Source organism: Peromyscus eremicus, chromosome 15 (assembly GCF_949786415.1).
Source record: "Peromyscus eremicus chromosome 15, PerEre_H2_v1, whole genome shotgun sequence".
Classification (NCBI taxonomy): domain Eukaryota; kingdom Metazoa; phylum Chordata; class Mammalia; order Rodentia; family Cricetidae; genus Peromyscus; species Peromyscus eremicus.
Window position 1 is genome coordinate 58314862 of NC_081431.1, and position 20579 is coordinate 58335440.

A 20579-nucleotide genomic window follows, 5' to 3' on the forward strand; every position below is an offset into this window, starting at 1 on the left:
AACCAGTGATGGCTCGGAATGTAAAAGCATTTGTTACACAAGCTTGATTGCCTGGGTTTAGTTCCTGCGCTCCACAGAAGGAAAGAACTGACTCTCAAAGTTACCCTCTGACCTCCACATCAGCACCTTGGCACACCCCTGCACATGCACAAACACACATGATAAAATTCTAAAAAAAAATTTCATATGCATAATTTATGCTGAGCCTGCAGATTCAAATAAGATAAATTCTAAAAAGTGGCACATCAAAAGGAAAACATTTAGTTGCCAACAGGCCTACAAGAGGGATAGAAAAATAGTTTAAGATCATTTTTTCATTAATAGAAATCACTTCGAAGCTTTCTTCCTTTTCTACCCACCAAAACCAAAAAACAACAAAAATCAGGGAAAAGTGGTAAATGCTCTTCCATTTTGAGGCTTTAAAGGGGAAAGCTCTACTCCAATGGAAAAATTACAAAGTTGGCTGGGGCATGGTGGCTGGGGCATGGTGGCTGGGGCATGGTGGCTGGGGCATGGTGGCTGGGGCATGGTGGCTGGGGCATGGTGGCTGGGGCATGGTGGCTGGGGCATGGTGGCGCACGCCTTTAATCTCCAGCACTCAGGAAGCAGAGGCAGGTGGACCTCTGTGAGTTCAAGGCCATCCATGCTAGTCTACATAATGAGTTGTTTCATGATAGCCAGGGCTACATAGAGAAACCTTATCTAATACATACATACATAATCAAAATTACAAATATTTGGATATTGTCACAGAGAACTAAGTCACCCATAGAGGTCTGGCCTTGTGTAGTTGTTTTAAATGAGAAGGTGGAAAAGTTATAAACAAGTCACAGGCTGGCAAGATGGTTCAGCTAGTTAAGTGCTCATGGCATAAGCCTGGCAACCTGAGTGCGAAGCCTTAGAATCCATGGCAGAAAGAGAACTAAAGGCTGGAGAGACGGCCCAGTGGTTAGAAGCACTTGCTGCTCTTGCAGAGCGCATGAGTTCAATTCCAGCAACCACATGGCAGCTCACAATCACCTGTAACTCCAGCTCCAGGGAATCTGATGCCCCCCTTCTGGCTTCTGTCAGCACCACCACACACTGTATACAGGGCCCCACACACATTTTTACAATAATTTATTTTTATTTCATGTGCATTTGTATTTTGCCTGTGTGTGTGAAGGTGTCAGATCCCCTGAAACTGGAGTCACAGGCAGTTAGGAGATGCCATGTGGGAGCTAGGAATTGAACCCGGGTCCTCTGGAAGAGGAGCCTGCTCTTACACACTGAGCCCTCTCTCCAGCCCATACATTTTTTTTAATTAAAGACTCCAAAAGTTGTCCTTTTAACTTACAACAGTGATAAGAAAAAAATATATTTAAAAGTGAAAAAAGAGCCAGGTGATGGTGACGCATGCCTTTGATCCTGCACTCGGGAGGCAGAGGCAGGAGGATTCTGAGTTCAAGGCCAGCCTGGTCCAAAAATAAATAAATTAAAAATAAAAGTGAAAAAATACAGAAATCTCTTCATGTCTCTGCTGGGATTACGACAGGCATGCATTACCACACCTGGCCTAAAACTTAAAATTACACACTATTTGGATACTCAACTATATCACAGAGAACTAAGACATATTTGGCAAAGTGTAGGTAATTTAACCAAAACAGTAAAATTTTTATCCCCTATCAATAATGTAGATCATAAGTCACTCTTACAGAATAACAAGACTGCCATCATAAGTATAATAAGAGTTATAGTAAGTCAGGCATGGTATGGCTCCATATCTGTAATCCCAGCATTTGTGAGGGTGAGGCAAGAGGATTGCTTGTGAGTTTGAGACCAGCCTGGACTGTATATAGTGAGTAATAGGCCCAGCAGGGATACAAACTACTACTCTGTCTCAAAAAAACAAAACAGAAATTCAAAGCAGTCTATAAAGCGGTCCTATATAAATTTCCTTCTGGGATTTATTTTAATTTCCTTTGCTTTTAAAACTTTTTAAAAATTTTAACTTTCAAAACAAAAATTACAAGAATTGTATCATTAAAAGGCTCAGGTACTTTCCTTAGCACTCAGAGATGTGCTCCTTGGGAAAGCAATTAAGGAAGAAGCTGAAGACTGAAAATCCTCAGAGAGGACTGAGAAGCAGGTAAACATTTTTCTTAGTCCCAGCATTAACTTAGCAACAACCACTTAAATCACATTTAACTACAATAGTTAGTTAAAAAGCAAAGATTAACCCATGTGAGAGTAACTTTCCAAGAATATCTAAGAATGTCTAAGATCCTTCTTAAATGCCAAAAGAATTTCCTTTGTAGAACAATTATTAGCATCCATATTTCATATATTAGAATATCCTTTAAATGTTTCTAATTATAAGAGGTTGTTACCATTTTGAGGTCTGATAATTAGCAAAATGAGAAAGTACACTCAACAGAAGCTCCACAAGTTAGGGCTTTGAGTCCCGGCAGGCAAACAAATTAAAAGTCAGTGTCAAAAACCCCTTCTTGAGGAACACCTCTCAGCCCACCTCCATCCTCTAGGGACTTGGCCTCCTGGTGCAGACCCAGGATTCCCCTATTTCTTCTTTCCTTGTAACACATCTCCATCCTGTTGTGACTCCTGCCAGACCCATAGATCCAGTCTCTACCACGGACCCACAACGGCCACACCAGGCAGGCTTGGACTCAGATCCTCATTGCATTGGCTCAACTCTGAGAAGCTTCTTACTGTAGGCAGTAATTAGCCCTGAGACCCAGAACTGGAAAATGTGCAAAGACTTTGGAGCAAGCAATCATCTAAGTCCTAAATGGGATGTATTTATCAAACCCCTCCCCACAAGGGATCTCTCTAAAGAAGAAGAGGTGGAAAGATAAGAGCTAGGAGTGATGGATTACTCGAAGGAAACTACCTACCAAACACAGCAGGGTTGACATGCACATGAACTCACAAGACCTGCACCAGTTCAAACCAGACAAAACTTCATCACGGAGAAGGGGTAGTGGACCAAAGTCTGACCCCTAACTACTTGGAAAGGACAATTAGTTTTCTCCAATTTAATGTCACTGGATTTACCAACCACACTACAAGGCAAGCTCCATGCCCAGGAGCAGTGCCAACAGAAACCAGACTTTAGGGTTTTGTGAGTATCAGTGGGGAGGGAAAGGAGAATGGTTTCATTTTGGGTTTTTTGTTTTGTTCTGTTTTTTGGTCTTATTAAGATTTCAAGGTGGGGGATGCTTTGATTTTTTGAGACAGGGTTTCTCTGTGTAACAATCCTGGTTGTCCTGGAACTTGCTTTATAGACCATCACAGAGATCTCCCTGGCTCTGCCTCCCGAGTGCTGGGATTAAAGGTGTGTGCCACCACCGCTGGCTGGATTATTTCCTTTTTCTTGGCTTTATCACTTTTATTTTTGAAAGGGAGAGAGGGAACATCAAGATGGACGGGTTAGGGAGGTGGAGAGAATCTGGAAAAAGTCAGGGTAGGGAAAGAATACTATCAAAATATATAAAGAAAATTTAAATAAAAAAAAACTTTTCAAAAAAGAGCCTATTCTTGTTAGTTTACTAAGAGTAACATTAACTATGCACCAAAGCAGTTTCCTAATTGCATATACTGTGAAAGTTGGTCATCAGAATTATGGGAGGAGTTGTTTATTTTCTTCTTTTCATTTATTTTTATTTATTTTCATCATCATACTTATGTACTCATAGGATTACATTCCAATGCTAGCAGAAGAGCAGATTCCTAAGTCCATATTCTTATAGTTTATAGGTTTATAAGAATTAATATAAAACCTCAGTGCAAAATTTTTAAGAAATCCTAGAGAGTCTTTAAGCTACGTTAGCCATCTTTTCAGTTGAGGTTGACAAAAATTATCACCTTAATAAAGATTTGAGAAATACATATATGCAACAACTTAGGTGTCTTTATCATCAAGCAGGTGGTTGGGCCAGTGAGATTGCAGTTCATTCCCAAGACCCAAACAGTGGAAGGAGAGAAGCAACTCTGGAAAATGGTCCTTTGACTTCCACATCTGGTATGGCACACACTCATCAACCCACACATACATACACACGGAAAATAAATTAAGATAAAATAAGGGGCTAGAGAGATGGCCAACAAAGATGGCCATCTTCTGCTCCTACAGAGGACCTGAGTTCAATTTCCAGCACCCACATCAAGTGGCTCACAACCACTTCTAACTCCAGCTCCAGGTGATCCAATGTAAACACACGATGTTCTGGTGATGGCTGCTGTCCAATGGGCCCCTTTGTATTTCTTTTTCTTAACGCGTTCATTTAATTTTATGTGTATGGGTGTTCTATCTACATGTATGTTTTTGTACCACATGTGTGCAGTGCCCATTTAGTCGAGAAGGGGATGTCAAGGTTCCCTGGAACTGGAATTACAGACAGTTGTGAGCTGCCATATGGGTGCTGGAAGTTAAACCCAGACCCTCTGGAAGAGCAGCCAGTGCTCTTAGCAGCTAAACCATCTCTCTAGCACCCACCCTATATACTTTAAAAAAAAAAATAGCACTGCTGGGTATCAAGCCCTGAGCCTTAAGACATGTAAAGCAGCAAAGTATTGTACCACTGAGCTATATATTCCCAGCCAAACTCATCCTTGAGAGCTCTCCTATTGGTGTCAGAAAAGTATAAAGCATAAAAATGATCAAAATGACCTTTAGTAGGCTTTTTTAAGTTTTAGATTTATAGAAAAATGACAAACTAGTTTCTTCCTATTAATACCTTGCATTAGTACAACACATTTGTTTTATTGATCGAAGTCCACATTTTACACTTTATTCCCTTTTGTACTCCAGTACTCCATCCAGTCAGTATAACTCACACTGAGTTGTCTTGCCTCTTCTTGAGTCTCACTGTGTATCCCTGGCTGGCCTAGAAGGCATTATGTAGAAAAGGCTGGCCTTGAACCACCTGCTTTTCCCTCCCAAGCACTGTGATTGGGAGGGAAAAGATGTATTATTTGCTCTTTAAGAAACATTGCATTTCACTTCATAGAATCAAAAGGCAGGTGGAAGGGCTAAAGAGATGGCTCAATGGGTCAGAATAATGCTCGCTCTGGAAACAAAGACCTGGGATTGACTCTCCAGCACCCACATGAAAAGCCAGGCATGACATTATTCAGGGTGAAAACAGGCAGCTCCTCAGCTTCCAGGCAAGCCAGCCTAACTGAAAAGACCAGCTCTTCTGGTTCAGTGAAGGACCGTGTCCAGGGTCACAGGGCAGAGAGCAATAGAGGAAGACACCCTAACCCTACCATCCTGTTCTGATTTCTGCTTTCCTGTGAGCCTGTACACATACAATGCACCCTCCACGCACACAGGTATCTTTTTTTTTTTCTCTGTGTAGTTTTGGTGCCTGTCCTGGATCCCACTTTGTAGACCAGGCTCTGCCTCCCAGTGCCGGGATTAAAGGCGTGCTCCACCACCACCACCACCAGCCATTCTTTACATCCAAAAAAAAAAAAAAAAAAAACCAGAAAGAATTACTAGGCTCTCTACTAGAGTTTTGTTGGGAATAAGGGTATTTGTTTTGTGAGACTGAGCCTTGTATGTTGCCTGACAGCCTCCTAGGTTCATTTCTGTCTATGATTAAACGTCTGTTTTTTAAGGATTGGGCTGTAACCTTAACTACAAATGGTTCTGTACTGCCTGTTCCAGAAAATGACAATCATGTCTTTGTTTCAAAAAGTTGTTTATAAACATCCTGCAACCCTACCTTTGTTTCAAAATGTTATCTACTTATCTACTTAACATGTGTAAGACCATCACCTCATGTTTTCATCATTTCAATCCTCAGCACCACGAAAAAGCAGACACATTAGCCTTGATAATAAAAACTGTATCTTCCGGGAGCTGGGAGCTGGAGAGCTGGCTCAACCTTAAGAGCACTTGTTGCTCTTGCTGAGGACCCAGGTTTGACTCTCAGCACCCAAATGGTGGCTCACAGCCAATTGTAGCCCCAATTTTGGGGACCCAACAGGCACACTTGTGCTGCAAATGAATGCAGGCAAAATGGTCATACACACAAAGGAACATAAATTTTTTTAAAATCTTTTTGCATTTGTTTTCATCTTTTTTAATGTGTTTGTAAGGGGGGTAACCAGACCACACAGGGACCTTTTTTGTTGTTTTCTTCATTTTTGTTTATTGTCTGTAGACCTCACTCTGTAGACCAGGCTGGCCTTGAACTTAGAGATCCACCCACCTATGCCTCCTGGAGTGCTGGGATTAAAGGGGCACCACACCCAGCTGAGACCTTACTCTCATAAAATTTCCCTGAAAAGGTCTGCCAAAGTTACCTAATGGAGTAATTTATATTTTGGCATATCCTCAAAATCTTATCAGGCCTGTAATGCAAACAATCTTTTCAAAATTCATGGCGCCAGAGTAGATTCTGCTGACCTGGCTGGCTAGGCAGGTGTCCCTTCCCTTCCTCAAGGTTCCATGTGTATGTGTCCCTCCTGAAGCATGAGCACATGTAAAGAGGACAAGACCTTCCCTGAATAGGAGGACCTGTCTTTGGTCAAGGGCATATATATGCGTAGCTGCACACCCCTGCTAGAACCTCCAAACAAGCTCTCAAAATTCATGCTGAAGGCTGGAGAGCCAACTCAGTGGTCAGGAGTACTTGTTCTCTTCAGAGGAGCTGGGATCAATTCCAAGTGCCACCGTGGTGGCTCATAGGCACCCATAACTCTAAAGAATTCAAAGATCTCTTCCAATTTCTTCAAGTACCAGGCATGCATATGATGAAAGTACGTACATGCAGGCAAAACATTTGTACACCCATAAGATACTTTTAAAAAATTCACAGAGGGCTGGAGAGATGGCTCAGAGGTTAAGAGCATTGGCTGCTCTTCCAGTTCAATTCCCAGCAACCACATGGTAGCTCACAACCATCAATAATGAGATCTGGTGCCCTCTTCTGTATACATAATAAATAAGTCTTTAAAAAAAAAAAAAATTCACGGAGGAGCCGGGCGGTGGGGTTGCACGCCTTTTTTTGTTTGTTTGTTTGGTTGTTTGGTTGTTTGGGTTTTTTGTTTGTTTTTTGTTTTTTGGGGGTTTTTTGTTTGTTTGTTTGTTTGTTTTTGAGACAGGGTTTCTCTGTGTAGCTTTGCGCCTTTTCCTGGATCTTGCTCTGTAGACCAGGCTGGCCTCGAACTCACAAAGATCCACCTGGCTCTGCCTCCCAAGTGCTGGGATTAAAGGCGTGCGCCACCACCGCCGGGCTGGGGTTGCACGCCTTTAATCCCAGTGCTGGGGAGGAAGAGGCACTCATCTCTGTGAGTTCCAGACCAACTTGGGCTACAGAGTGAGTTCCAGGAAAGGCTCCAAAGCTACACAGAGAAACCCTGTCTCAAAAAACAAAAAACAAAACAAATTTCATGGAGGATTCTAAGAAAACCATAAATCCCTATAACAAATTCCATGATGTGGACTAAGTGTGAAAATGGGACAGCATTATTTCTTTCTGGTCATTGATAGACTGATATAAAAGGCACTGATAGAGAACAGAAGGAATTTCAAATCCCACTGCAATTGTGACTGGTCTACTTATTACTTAATAAGATCAAGTTATGTTCGAATCAAATGAATGAACAACACAATTCTCCCAAGGAAGTAAACTGTTTAATAAGTAGAGTTTTCCTTTTTCTCTTATTTTTTTACTTAGACTTATTCATTGTTTGTTTGGGTTTTTGTTTGTTTGTTTGTTTTCCTGGTTTTTCGAGACAGGGTTCCTCTGTGTGGTCTTGACTGTCCTGGAACTCGCTCTGTAGACTGCCTGCCTGCCTCTTCCTCCCCAGTGCTGGGATTAAAGGCGTGCACCACCATGCCCAGCCCAGCCTAGACTTGTTTGTTTTTTATGTCTGAGTGTTTGCTCAAATAACTGTGTGTGTGTGTGTGTGTGTGTGTGTGTGTGTGTGTGTGTGTGCGCCTGTAGAGGTCAGAGGAGGAGGGCATCTAATCACCTGGAACTAGAGTTATGGATGATTGTGAGCCAACATTGGGTACCAGAAGTCAAACAGAGCCCTCTGCATGAAGAAAAAGTACTCTTAGCTGCTGGGCCAGCTCTCCAGATGCCAATTTTTTAAATATTTATTTTATACGTATAAGTATTTTTCTGCATGTATGTATATGCACCATGTGTGACAGGTCAGAAAAGTGCATCAGCTGCCCTGAAACTAGAGTTACAGATGATTGTGAGTATGCATGTAGGTGCTGGGAACTAAACAGGTGCTCTTAACCACTGAGGCATCTCTCTAACCCCTTGTTAATTTCAATCTATTTTATCGCATGCATATATGCTGGTCCATTAAATTTCATTTTTCTATTTTCTCCCATACCCAGGATCACACACACACACACACACACACACACACACACACACACTCACTCACTCACTCACTCACTCACTCCTAACAAAATCCTAGGCATATTTTAGACTAGAATGACCCCAGAAAACTGGGCCATCCAAATGCTTGCCTGTCCACCTCAATAATCACGGCTGACAATCAACTTTAATCCCTGGGACCCAATGATGAAAAGAGAACTGACTTCAGGCAAGTTGCCCTCTAACCTCAAACCTGCATGTGTGTTGTGGCATGTGCAGACACATACATGCAAACATACATACAATTTTATAAAATGTTTTTAAATGATTCCAAATAAAGCTGAGCATTTGTGACCCACTCCTTTAATGCCAGCACTTGGAAGGCTGAAAGTGCATCTCTGTGAGTTCAAGGTCAGCCAAAGCCACACTGTCTGTAACTTCCAACACCTTCACACACACGCGCGCACACGCACACGCACACGCACACGCACACGCACACGCACACGCACACGCACACGCACACGCACACGCACACGCACACGCACACACGCAGGCAAAATACAATAAGTCATTTAAAAAAAATAAAGTAAACCAGGGGCTAGCAAAATGGCTCAGCACATAAAGCATTTACTTTGAAAGTGAGGACCTGAGTTCAATCCCTAGAACCCATGTAAAGGTGGAAGGAGAAAAAAGACTCCAAAGTGGTCCTCTGACCTCCAGACAAGTGCAGTGGCATGCTTGCCTACATACACGCATCACACATACACACAATATATAAAGTTGTAACAAAAACAATTAAATAAACCAGGTAAGATGGCTCATACTTGTAATCCCAGTACTCAGGAAGATGAGAAAGGAAGATTGCCAAAGGAGTCCAAAGCCAATCTGCAGTTACAGAGTGAGTACCTGACCAGCCTGGCCTACTGAGTAAGAAACTATCTCAAAAAAAAAAAAAAAAAAAAAAAAAGTAATTGATGTCTTTAATCCTAGCACTAGAGAAGTAAAGATAGGGCTATGAGCTCAAGGCCAGACTCGTCTGAATAGGAAGTTCCAGGACAGCCAAGGTTACACAGTGAGACTTTGTCTCAAAAAATAAAACACAAACAAAAAATGATTAACTAATTAAAATAGAGACATTTGAGCTGGAGAGATGGCTCAGTGGTTAACAGCACTAGCACTGGCTGTTCTTTCAGGACTCCCAGTACCCACAGAGCATCTTATAATGTCTGTAATTCCAGTTCCCAGGGATCCTGACACATTGACACAGATATACATGCAGGCAAAACACCAGTCAATGCACATAAAATAAAAGTAAATGAATCATTTAGAAAAAAAGATAGTTGCTGTACTCTTCTACAGGACATATACAAAGACACACTTAAAACTGTAGTTAAAAATGTAAACAATAAGCCATATTTCTCTAAATGCAACATATTAACTAATAGATATTTAGCGCTGCTACAATTTAGATACATTAAGATTAAGGATGGAAACAATTATTTTAGATAAAAACATGTTATGATTCCAAATAGCACTGAATTAGAAGGAGCTAGGAAAAATCTCAGTGAACCCCACTGGTCATCTTAACATTTACACAAGGCATAATGTCAGTCTACTCAATATATTACACATATTTTTTTGTTGTTTTTTTGAGACACGGTCCTAACACAAATTGGCCTCAAACTTCTAATCATTCTGACAGAGTGCTGGGATTATAGGTCTAAACCACCACCCACGGCTTAAGCTATGGTGGGGATCAAACCAATGGCCTAGGTAAGCATTTTGAGAACTATATACCCAGATCTTCAATACAATTCCTACTGCTAGTTTCAATGTCTGTGCCCCTAGGCATTCATGCTGAAACTTAATAACCAGCTTAAGAGGTGGGGTCTTTGAGAGAGTTGGTTAAATGATGTCAGTGCCTGTTTGTTGGATTAGAAACCTTATGGAACTAGTCTAGGTCTCCTTTTACTATTCTTCCAAAGGCGCACAGGGCATTTAAGTATCCTACTTGAGCACGCACGCAGGTATGAAATGTAATTAAAAATCTCCAACTATCTTCTTTTTTAAGTTTTAAATAGAAGAGCTTAGCTATGTTTAGTGTACCAACACCTGTGCATTGGTAGCAGGAGAATCAGGAGATCCAAGTCAGCCTCAGATAGTTCAAGGCCAGCCAGGGGTCCCTAAAAATGAAAGCTGATGTATCATGCACATACACAAAATACATTAATAATAAACCTTTACTATCATGAGGAGTGTCTTTCTATTTATTTTATGTTCATTGGTGTTCTGTCTGTATATCTGTGTTGAGGGTGTCAAGTCCCCTGGAACTGGAGTTACAAACAGCTGGGAGCTGCCATGTGGGTGCTGGGAATTGAACCCAGATCCTCTGGAAGAGCAGTCAGTGCTCTTAACCACTGAGCCATCTCTTCAGCCCCGAGAGTGTCTTTCTAACAAGTGTGTATGTGTATGTGTACAGGTGCACATGTGTGTATGAGAAGTATGAGAAGGTTGGGGATAACATTCTTGGATAACATTCACCTTCTTTGAAAAAAGTCTCTGGTTGACTCACAACTCAATAATTGGGCCAGACTGACAGCCAGTGAGCTCCAAGTATGCTGTCTTCTTTCTCTGCCTTCCCAGCACTGGCATTACCAGAATGGGTTACTACATATATCCAGAATTTGTACGCGGTTTCTAGTCTCAGACTTGATCTAAGACTAACACATACATACACAAAAGTACAGTAGTAAGATCACAGTGAAAGTATAAAATACATAAATCCATCTAAGAAGTATAAGAGATTACGTAAATCTAAGGGCTTTAAGATTTTTATTGTTTTTAACTACGTGTATGTGGGTATATGCATGTGACTTCAGGCGCCCTTCAAGTCTGAGGTGTGGGACCCCTGGAGCTGGCATTACAGGCAGTTATGAGCTGCCTGACATGGGTACTAGATCTTTACAAGAATAATATGAGACCCATAAATCTCCAGACCCATGATTCCAAGTCTTTATGATTATAAACTCTAGTTACTTTCATTGAGAAAAGATTTGTCTGACTTATTTAAGAAGAAAACACAGGCAGAAAAAAAAGACGTAAGACATGCTGGGGCTGTAGCTCCCTGGCAAGTGCTTGCCGAGCTTGAGGCCCGAGGCTGAATACCTAGGACTGTATGGGCTGGCACACATACAAAAAAAATTTTTTTTTCAGTTTATAGACCTGGCAGGCTTCAAATTAAAGATTCAGGTACTAAGAAAACCTCACTATGTATAGTGAGACTCTGCTTCAAGAATAAAGGGGGTGTGAGGGCCCCGCTGGAGCACGTGGCTCAGCAGTTAAAAGCACTTGTTGTACAATCATGAGGACTGGAGTCCCAATCCCAGAACCCACATATCAAACAGGACATCCTGCAAACACCTGTTACTCCAAATTCCAGAAATCTAATGCCCACTTCGGGCCTCGACATGTATGTTCGCACAAGGTCTAGTCCTACCTACACACATATGTGCACATGCTCACACAGAACAAAATATATACACAAAAATCTTTAAAAAATAAAAACAAATAAATAGGAGCTGGAGAGATGGCTCAATGGGTAAGAGCACTTGCTATTCTTCCAAAAGACCTAGGTTCAATTCCCAGCACTCACATGGCAGCTCAGTCATTTGTAACTCTAGTTAAAGTGATCCAATGCCCTCTTCTGGCCATCATAGGCATCAGGCACTCAATAGCGCTCACACACACATGCAGGCAAAACATTCACACATATAAAACAGTAAATAAATAAAGTAGAATATGATAATCATAGCTACAAAGCTACAATCCTGGGAGGTAGAAGCAGCAGGATCAGGAGTTCATGGTCATTCTCAATAACAAGGGAGTTTATGAACACCTTGGATTACATAGCCCCTCTCAAATGAACAGGAGGATTTTATTCTTTACATTCTTGGAAGGGTGAAATCTGTGTGGGTTTTATTTTCTGAGTTTATTAGGCTTACAGTGGAATGGGTATGGGTTTACAAGAGTATGAATGACCCCAAAACCAACACACCACAGCATAAATGACTTCCCATGACTGTATAGAAGGAGTCCTTCTTAACCTTCCATACTCTACTCTAGCACCCCCTAGTTGGGGTTTTTGAATCAAGGTTTCACTATATAAGTTCAGGCCAGCCTTGAACTCAGGATTCTGTCTCTGCCTCCTGAATGCTGGGAATAAGCTATCACTCCCAGGTATATTTGAGGGTTGGGGGTTGAGGGTGGTGCTTCGTGGTCTCACTATATTTCCAAAACTAAAACTAACCTAGAATTCATTATGTAATCTGAGCTGGCCTTTAACTTGATCCTCCTGCCTCTAAACTAATGCTGGGATTAGAGGCATGCACCACCATGCCCAGTTCTTATTCTAATTTTGATATTAAGCTTTTGCCTTTCCAAGTTTCACTTTTAAAAAAAAAATAGATCCAACATCACTGCAGGAAAATGAGGGATACGTATTTGGTACTAACTTTTGTCTTGTTACATCTGTTCCCAGACTCTTCTTAGCAATGGGTAAGGGGGGAAAAACCTTTAAGCTCCTGCAATCCATTAATTAATCTAGACAGTAGCCCTAGGTCGGTGTCAGATCCCTTTAAAGCAGGATGAGAAGGTACACACTCGGGGTAAACAGACTTTATCCAAGGTCATGATGCAAACAGATTAAAGAACTCTAGGGCTGGCTGGGAAGATGGGGCAGTTAGTAAAAGTGCTTACGGCACAAACTCGAAGATCTGGACTAGAATCCTCAGAACCCGCATAAACAAACACATGGAGCAGTGTCTATACTTCCAGTGCTTCTAGGGGATGACGGCAAGGAGAGACAGAGTTCCCAGAAGTATGGAGACTGGGTAGTCTGGCATACACAGTGGGAAAGCAGCGACGTCTCAAACAAGAAAGATGCAAGGACCAACATTTAAGTTATTCTGACCTCCAAATACATATGCTGTGAAATGTGCACACCCTCATTTTCAATATAGACACACACAAACACAACTCTAGACACCTTTAAAACTTTTTAAGGGGTGGAGGGATGGCTCAGTGGTTAAGAGCAGAGGTTGCTCTTCCAGAAGACCAGGTTTGATTCCCAGCACCCACATGGTGGTTCACTATCATCTGTATGTCCCAGGGAATCCGACACCCTCTCCTGGCCCCCCTAGGCAGGCATTGCACCTATATGGTGCACAAACATACATTCAGACAAACACTTATATACATAAATAAAATGTCAAAAAAAATTTAGGGGGCTGGAGAGATGGCTCAGAGGTTAAGAACACTGGCTGTTCTTCCAGAGGTCCTGAGTTCAATTCCCAGCACCCATATGGTGGCTCACAACCATCTGTAATGAGATCTGGCTCCCTCTTCTGGCCTGCAGGGATACATGCAAACAGAACACTGTATACATAATAAATAAATAAATCTTTAAAAAAAAAATTTAAATAGTCCCTTCCTTTTACATAATAAAGAAATTGACTTTAAAGAATATATACACGTCAGGAGGTGGTGGCACACACCTTTAATCCCAGCACTTGGGAGGTGGATCTCTGTGAGTTGGAGGCCAGCCTGGTCTACAGAGTGAGTTCCAGGACAGCCAAGGCTACACAGTGAAAACCTGTCTCAAAAAACTGGAGGGGGTGGGGGGAGAATAAATACTTAACACACACACACAGGTCCTCAGTTTGATAAATAAAATTTATCCCTACAAAATATTTCTTGGAAGAAACAGATGTCCTACAGAGCGAGATCCAGGAAAGGCGAAAAGCTACACAGAGAAACCCTGTCTCAAAAAACCAAAAAAAAAAAAAAGAAAGAAAGAAAGAAAGAAAGAAAGAAAGAAAGAAAGAAAGAAACAGGTTCCAAGAGATTAGCAGTTGGCCTTAAACTTTCACATCATCTTGTCTCAGCCTTAAAAGCTGGGATTACAGACATACAACATAGCATCATCATGCCAGCATACAACCTAATTTTAAAATTAAAGGTTTTTAAAGAAAATGGTTGCCCAGTGTGGTGATCCTAGTAATCCTAGCATTCAGGAAGTCAAGGCAAAGTACTGAGTTTGAGGCCAGCCTGGGCTACTCTGGGAGTTCCAGGCTAGCTTGATAAAAAAATTTCAAGACCCTATCTCTCCCCTCTCTCTCCTCTCTCTCCTCTCTCTCTCCTCTCTCTCTCTCTCTCTCTCTCTCTCTCTCTCTCTCTCTCTCTCACACACACACACACACACACACACACACACACACACACACACAAAAAAAAAAAAAAACACCAAGGACTGAGGATACATAGTGCTCAGTGATAGAGCACTTGCCTAACATGAACAAGGCATTGTTTCCATCCTCAGCACCGGAGGAAAACTGATACCATATGTTAACAGGCAATTTTTCTCAAACAGAAATTGCAGCATCAACACTGAAAGCTAAATTACTATTCTGCACAGAAAAGTTACCCTAACAACCTAACTAACCCATTAGACTCTTGAAAAGGCACTTCCTTCTTGTCCTGAGTACTCCTGACTCTCAAGTGTTCTGTCAAACAAAATGCCCAGTCTGACCAGGAAGTCCCTTCCTAATTAGAAGAGATAAAATACAGCAAATTCCAGCAATGGAACAAGGCAGACAGGAAACGCCCTCCACCCACTACCCACACAGCTCTACATGTGCTAAGAGTTGTCCTCAAAATAGTTAAGTTTGTTTACAAGCTCCAAAAACTGTACCAACAAAAGCACTGGCTAAAACCCCAGGAACTATATAACCCCTACACTAGATGAAGTGACCATTACTCATTCAATACTAGAAAGCTCACTCTGAATTGCTCAAATGTTACCTCTAACTAGCTCGGAATGTTCTCTACAACTGGTTTGGTCTTCATTCCAGGACTGTTGCTCTTTCTACTTTTATCTAGAAAAACAACTACAGGACTGTTGTCAATACTTGTAACTTTTTTAATAATGAAAAGTTAGGGAATAGTGAGATGGCCAGTGGGTGGAAACACTTGCTGCCCAAACAAGCCTGACAACCTGAGTTTGATCGCTGGGACCCACAGAAAAACCAGATGTGGTGGCACGCATCTGTAATCCCATCCCAGCACTCTGAAGCTTTCTAACTAGCTAGCCAGGACTACACCTGACAGAAACAGCATCTGGCTCCAAAACAAAATAGAATGAGGGGGTTGGGGATTTAGCTCAGTGGTAGAGTGCTTGCCTAGCAAGCACAAGGCCCTGGGTTCGGTCCTCAGCTCTGGGAAAAAAAAAAACAGGATGAGAAAACAACTCCTGAAAGTTGTCCTCTGACCTCCACAGTAGCACATGTACACCTGCTCACTCCCTTTCCCCATACACACCAACACAGACACAAATAACAGAAGTTTAAAAATTAATGTATACTCTGGTAGTTATGGTTCTATCGAAAAAAGTAGTTCTTATATGGGGGAAGGGAGCTTAACTGACTTGTAAAGTTTTGTGTGTGCAGAGTACGCATGTACATGTGTGAATGTACTGCATGTATATACACAATTGTGTGTGCTAGTACATGCACCTGTATGAGTGCGCGACAAGACCAGAGGAAGGCATCAAGCATAGTCCCATTTCAGCCTTATTCCTTATGGGTCTAGCCTCTCGGAAGCTGGACTGTACATTTCTGCACTAGGCAGGAGCCAGGGAAGCCCAGGAACCCTGTCTCCTCTCTGCTCAGTGCTAGGATTACACGGGAACATGGGACTACACCTGATTTGTTATGTGAGTAGTCCAATGGAACTGGAGTCCTCTGTTTGCACAGCAGAGAGCTCTTCATCATAATCATCTCTCCATCCCTCACAGGTTTTGTTTAAAGATTTTGTATGTTTGCTTGCATGTATATATGCACACCATGTGGGTGCCTATGCCTGTAGAGATCAGAAGACAGCATAGGATCCTGTGGAACTAGATTTACAGAGGGTTGTGAGCCACCATGTGGGTGCTGGAAATCAAACCTGGGTCCTCCTGCAGACCAACAAGTGCTCTTAATCCCTAAGCCATCTCTCCAGCCTTTTTTTTTTTTTTTTTTTGGTTGTTGTTTTTTAGACTGGGTCTTACTATGTAGCCCTGGCTGGCCAGAACTATTATGTAAATAAACCAAGCTAGCCTGAGACCTGCGCACCCTGTCTCCTGAGTGCTGGGATTAAAGGCGTGTCACCACACTAAGCCCTCACTTATTTTCTCCATAAATCCTAATGTGGACCAATTAAGACGGTGATGAGTGACTGGTAAGGTGGTTCAGGAGCCTAGAGCACTTGCTGGTGCTGCAAGGGCCCAGGTTTGGTTCCCATACCTATATGGCAGTTCACAAACCTCTAGAACTCCAATTCCAGATGATCTGATGCCCTCTCTGGCCTCTATGGACAACAGGCATGCCCGTGGTCCCAAAGTCAAACACAAAAGTAAAATACAAAACACAAAGTAAAAATAAATATGAAATAAAAAGGTGAGAAGTCTATAAGATGATCCCATATGGTTTATTGCACATAAACCATACAGATTATATTACATATGTGTACATATGCATACACACACACACACACACACATATATATAACATGTAATATACATGTTAAATAAACACTTTAAAAGTTCCATTTTTGGCAAATTTCCGCCTACCTATTATTCATGTACTCTGAACATCCTTGACTTATACTGCCCTCCAAATTAAACAAGCAAGCAAGTTCATGAGTTTGATCCCAGAATCCACATGGTAGGAGACCAAACTTCTACAAATTGTCTTCTGACCTCTACACATGCACCACAGCATATCTTGCATGCACGTGTGCAAATATACACACATACATACATACACACAAATAAAGTGTTTTTTTAAAAAAAAAAAAAGTTGGGGGCCAGGTGGTGGTGGCACACACCTTTAATCCCAGCACTCAGGAGGCAGGAGGCAAAGCTATAGTGAATCTCAATCTATCTCTCTCTCTCTCTCTCTCTCTCTCTCTCTCTCTCTCTCTCTCTCTCTCTCTCTCTCTCTCCACCACACACAGACTGAAATTGACATGAATAAGCTCTGCTGTCCTTAGCACTTGTACCTTACAGAAAAGTGTATTTTAACTTCCCCCTTGTTCTCCAAGAGTGGAATTAACAAGCTCACTCACAGATGCTTACTGCATGCATCACAACAGTCTTACACTTCATGGCTATAAAGATGTAGATGAAGGATTCAAACAAACAACCAAAGGCAGTTAATAGTGAAAAATAGCCTTTATTGTACTATCTGGGTTTGGTTTAAATGTCTGACTTTTGGTCATTGTCAAGGGAGACATTTGTGGACTCTGCCTAACTACAGCCATGCTAGATTATTTGACAGCAAGAAAGTTACTAAAGCTATCAAATACATTTCTATCAAATTTGGGAAATTCGAAAAGATATTTACTGAGCAGGCAACTTTTGACTAATATTAATACCCCTAAAATTACTCATTTCCAAATATTACAAAGTGAAAATAACATTTGTACTTAACCATCTATGTACTAAGGAGGAAATTTATACTTGCATCTTAAAGAAAAAACAGAAGTAAAATTAATTTTAATGTTTAATGGTCTCACTTCTGAAAATAAGCTTGGCTATCCCTTATACTTTGAAGTAAGGTTTATTACTGTCTTTAAACTTGAGGTTTGCAGAGAGTCTTGAGTCATCATTTTTAATCACATTTACCTTACTATATTTTCAAATTTGTCAACTCTTATGCACTCATACAAAATAATGTAAACATCCTAAGTTTTCACAAGTTAAGCAGCTTAAGACGCTCACTAAAAAAGCAGGTTCAAAGCAAACCTAAGTTCCATTAATTAAAGATAAAACAAAGCTAAGAACAAAAGGAAATAGAAATGCTTTTATAATTCTCCCCCTTACCTACTAAAAGTATACCAGTCTCCAAATCCTTTTAATTTAGCCACTAGAGTTCCAAAAACTCAATGAACATAAATCATCTAGAGATACAGGCATTATTATACAGCTACCACCATGGAAAATATTTCCTATTTCTTAAGGGTTTATTTTGTTGCCTTATTTCAACTATATGAAACCACTTGTTCTCAGCTTTCCTAACACGAAACACTTCCTAAACAAAGACTGTTTACATCTCTTGAGAAGCCTTTGTTCCAGGCCCCCTCTGTTCAAGAGCTACAACTTCTAGATTTTCTTTCTTGTGGTTCTACCAACAGCAAATACTGGCAAACTCTTCTACATTGGCATAGGAGTTAGTTAAACAAAGGAGGAAGCAAGTCCCCTCCACACAAAGGAGGGCTCCAAAACAGCACTAGTTATGTCTGTAGATCATTTCTTCCTCTTTACCCCTTTCCTCGCAGGCTGTAGTACATAGTATGCTCCATACAAAATGGTGGCCATCATGTGTGACATTCAGAATGGGGAAAAGCACACAAACGCACAAATCCTAAAGACTGCCATTAACCTGATAGCCCAATGAGGAATGGGCAGCCAAACCCAATCAGAGCAACACTATTTTCGAAGAAAACAGCTCTATAAAAGGCAAAGAAGGCAAGATAAAGGACTTACCCCAGCCCTAGTATACCACAATGCCAACATGGAGGACAGCTCACAGAAACCTAACTCCTTATATTTTGGTTTAGAATAACTTAGTCAAGTTTCTTAATTTCTGGATAACATCCCACTAATGCAAACGTCCAATAATCATATTTATCTTTCCTGACACGTTAACATAAAGCTAAATCGCTCCATGTTTGAAACATGCATGATCTATTCTTCAAAATTAAAACCTTAGAGCTGAGCAGTCCAGGGTGTAACTTCTGCAGGCCTCTACAGTAACAGCAATGTACCTTCCTTTGAGCAACAACAACCGACCCTGTCCACTTCACCAGGCGAAATGAATCTTACTTCCAGACTAGTTGACCTGGCCGGTTATTTTCTGAGGCCTTTTATTGCATTTCTGTTTTTAAAGTTGTCCAAGAGAAACTAAAATATGGTGTCTGGGGTTTAATTTTTTTTCTGGTGGGGGGGTGGATGGAAAGATAAGGCTTATTCAGGGATCTCTCTCTCCAAACAGCTTTTCTAGAACAGAATGATTACGTACACAAAGCAGCGAACTCAAAAATGCCATTACAAAGAGCAAGTTTAAGGGGGGCGGGGGGTCTCCTTCCACTTGTGTGGGAGCAGGGGAAGACAGAAAATTCTTAAAACGGTAGTAGGCAAAGCAGTTAAACCTCTCCAACCGTCCCGGCCGGTCCAACGGTCGTTCGGGCCAACTCAAGACTCAGGCCATCCCAAAAGGTAGGCGAAAAACCTGGGGTGTCGCAGCGCATCCAGTTCCGGCTGCTGGGGGTGGGGGGGGGACAGGGAAGGAGTGGGCCGGGCTCCTGGCGGACGTTGCAGCCGTTAGGGCTGGCTTCGGGGACACCCCACCCCTCCCGGCCCCCCAAACTCCAGGCTCGCGCCCGAGCCAGCGCCGGTGGGCCGAGTGGGGGGTAGGGGGTGGGATGGCTGGGGACCGGGGAGGAACCTCCAAGAGCTCGCCTGACATCTCCCCTACAAACACGGCCTTGCCCCTCCAGCTCTGCCCCAGCCAGGCCTCCTCCCCCGGGAGCAGCGCCGTCCGGCCCCGGGGCCGTGTCGGGGAGCGCCGGGCAGGGGCAGGCGGGCATCGGGGGCACGGCTGTCCGGTCCCCACCGTGCCCCAAGTGCGCGCCCCTCCAGCCCCGACACTTGCGCCCCCAGCCACACAGCCGCTCCGGGCCGGCCGGCCAGCCCCGCGGCTCCTCCCCCGTCCCCCAGTGGCGCTGGCCGCCCCCGGCCTTAGCCCGGCCCGGGGACTCCAGGAGGCCGAGGGCCCCGGGGGTGGTGGGGGACCGGGGTCCGGAGGGTGGGGCGCTCAGGTGAGGGCAGCTCCGGGCCGACGCCGCCACCACACAAAGGACCAGGGGCTCCCGCCGCCATATTGAAAACTTTCCTCCTCACACGACAACTCGCAAGTCCCCCACCCCCACCCATCACACACCCCCGCACCCCGAGGAGGAGGCGAGGACCGAGCCACCAGAGCCGTGCGGGGGGCCCCCCGGAGCCCTGCCTCTCCGCGTCCGCGCCTCGGGCCGGGCTCGGCAGGACTCCCCGGCGACCACTCCGGCTCGCACCCGCTGCCCGGCCGGGTCGCGCACCAGCTCCCCCTCCCCACCCCGGAGCCGCACCGG

The 20579-nt window shown here is 42.9% G+C and overlaps 1 protein-coding gene across 2 annotated transcripts in view; it reads right to left on the reverse strand.

Annotated features, from left to right (window-relative positions):
* Kdm5b (lysine demethylase 5B) overlaps positions 1-20579 on the reverse strand; it is a 77159-nt gene that overhangs the window by 53985 nt on the left and 2595 nt on the right. The window lies entirely within an intron of this gene.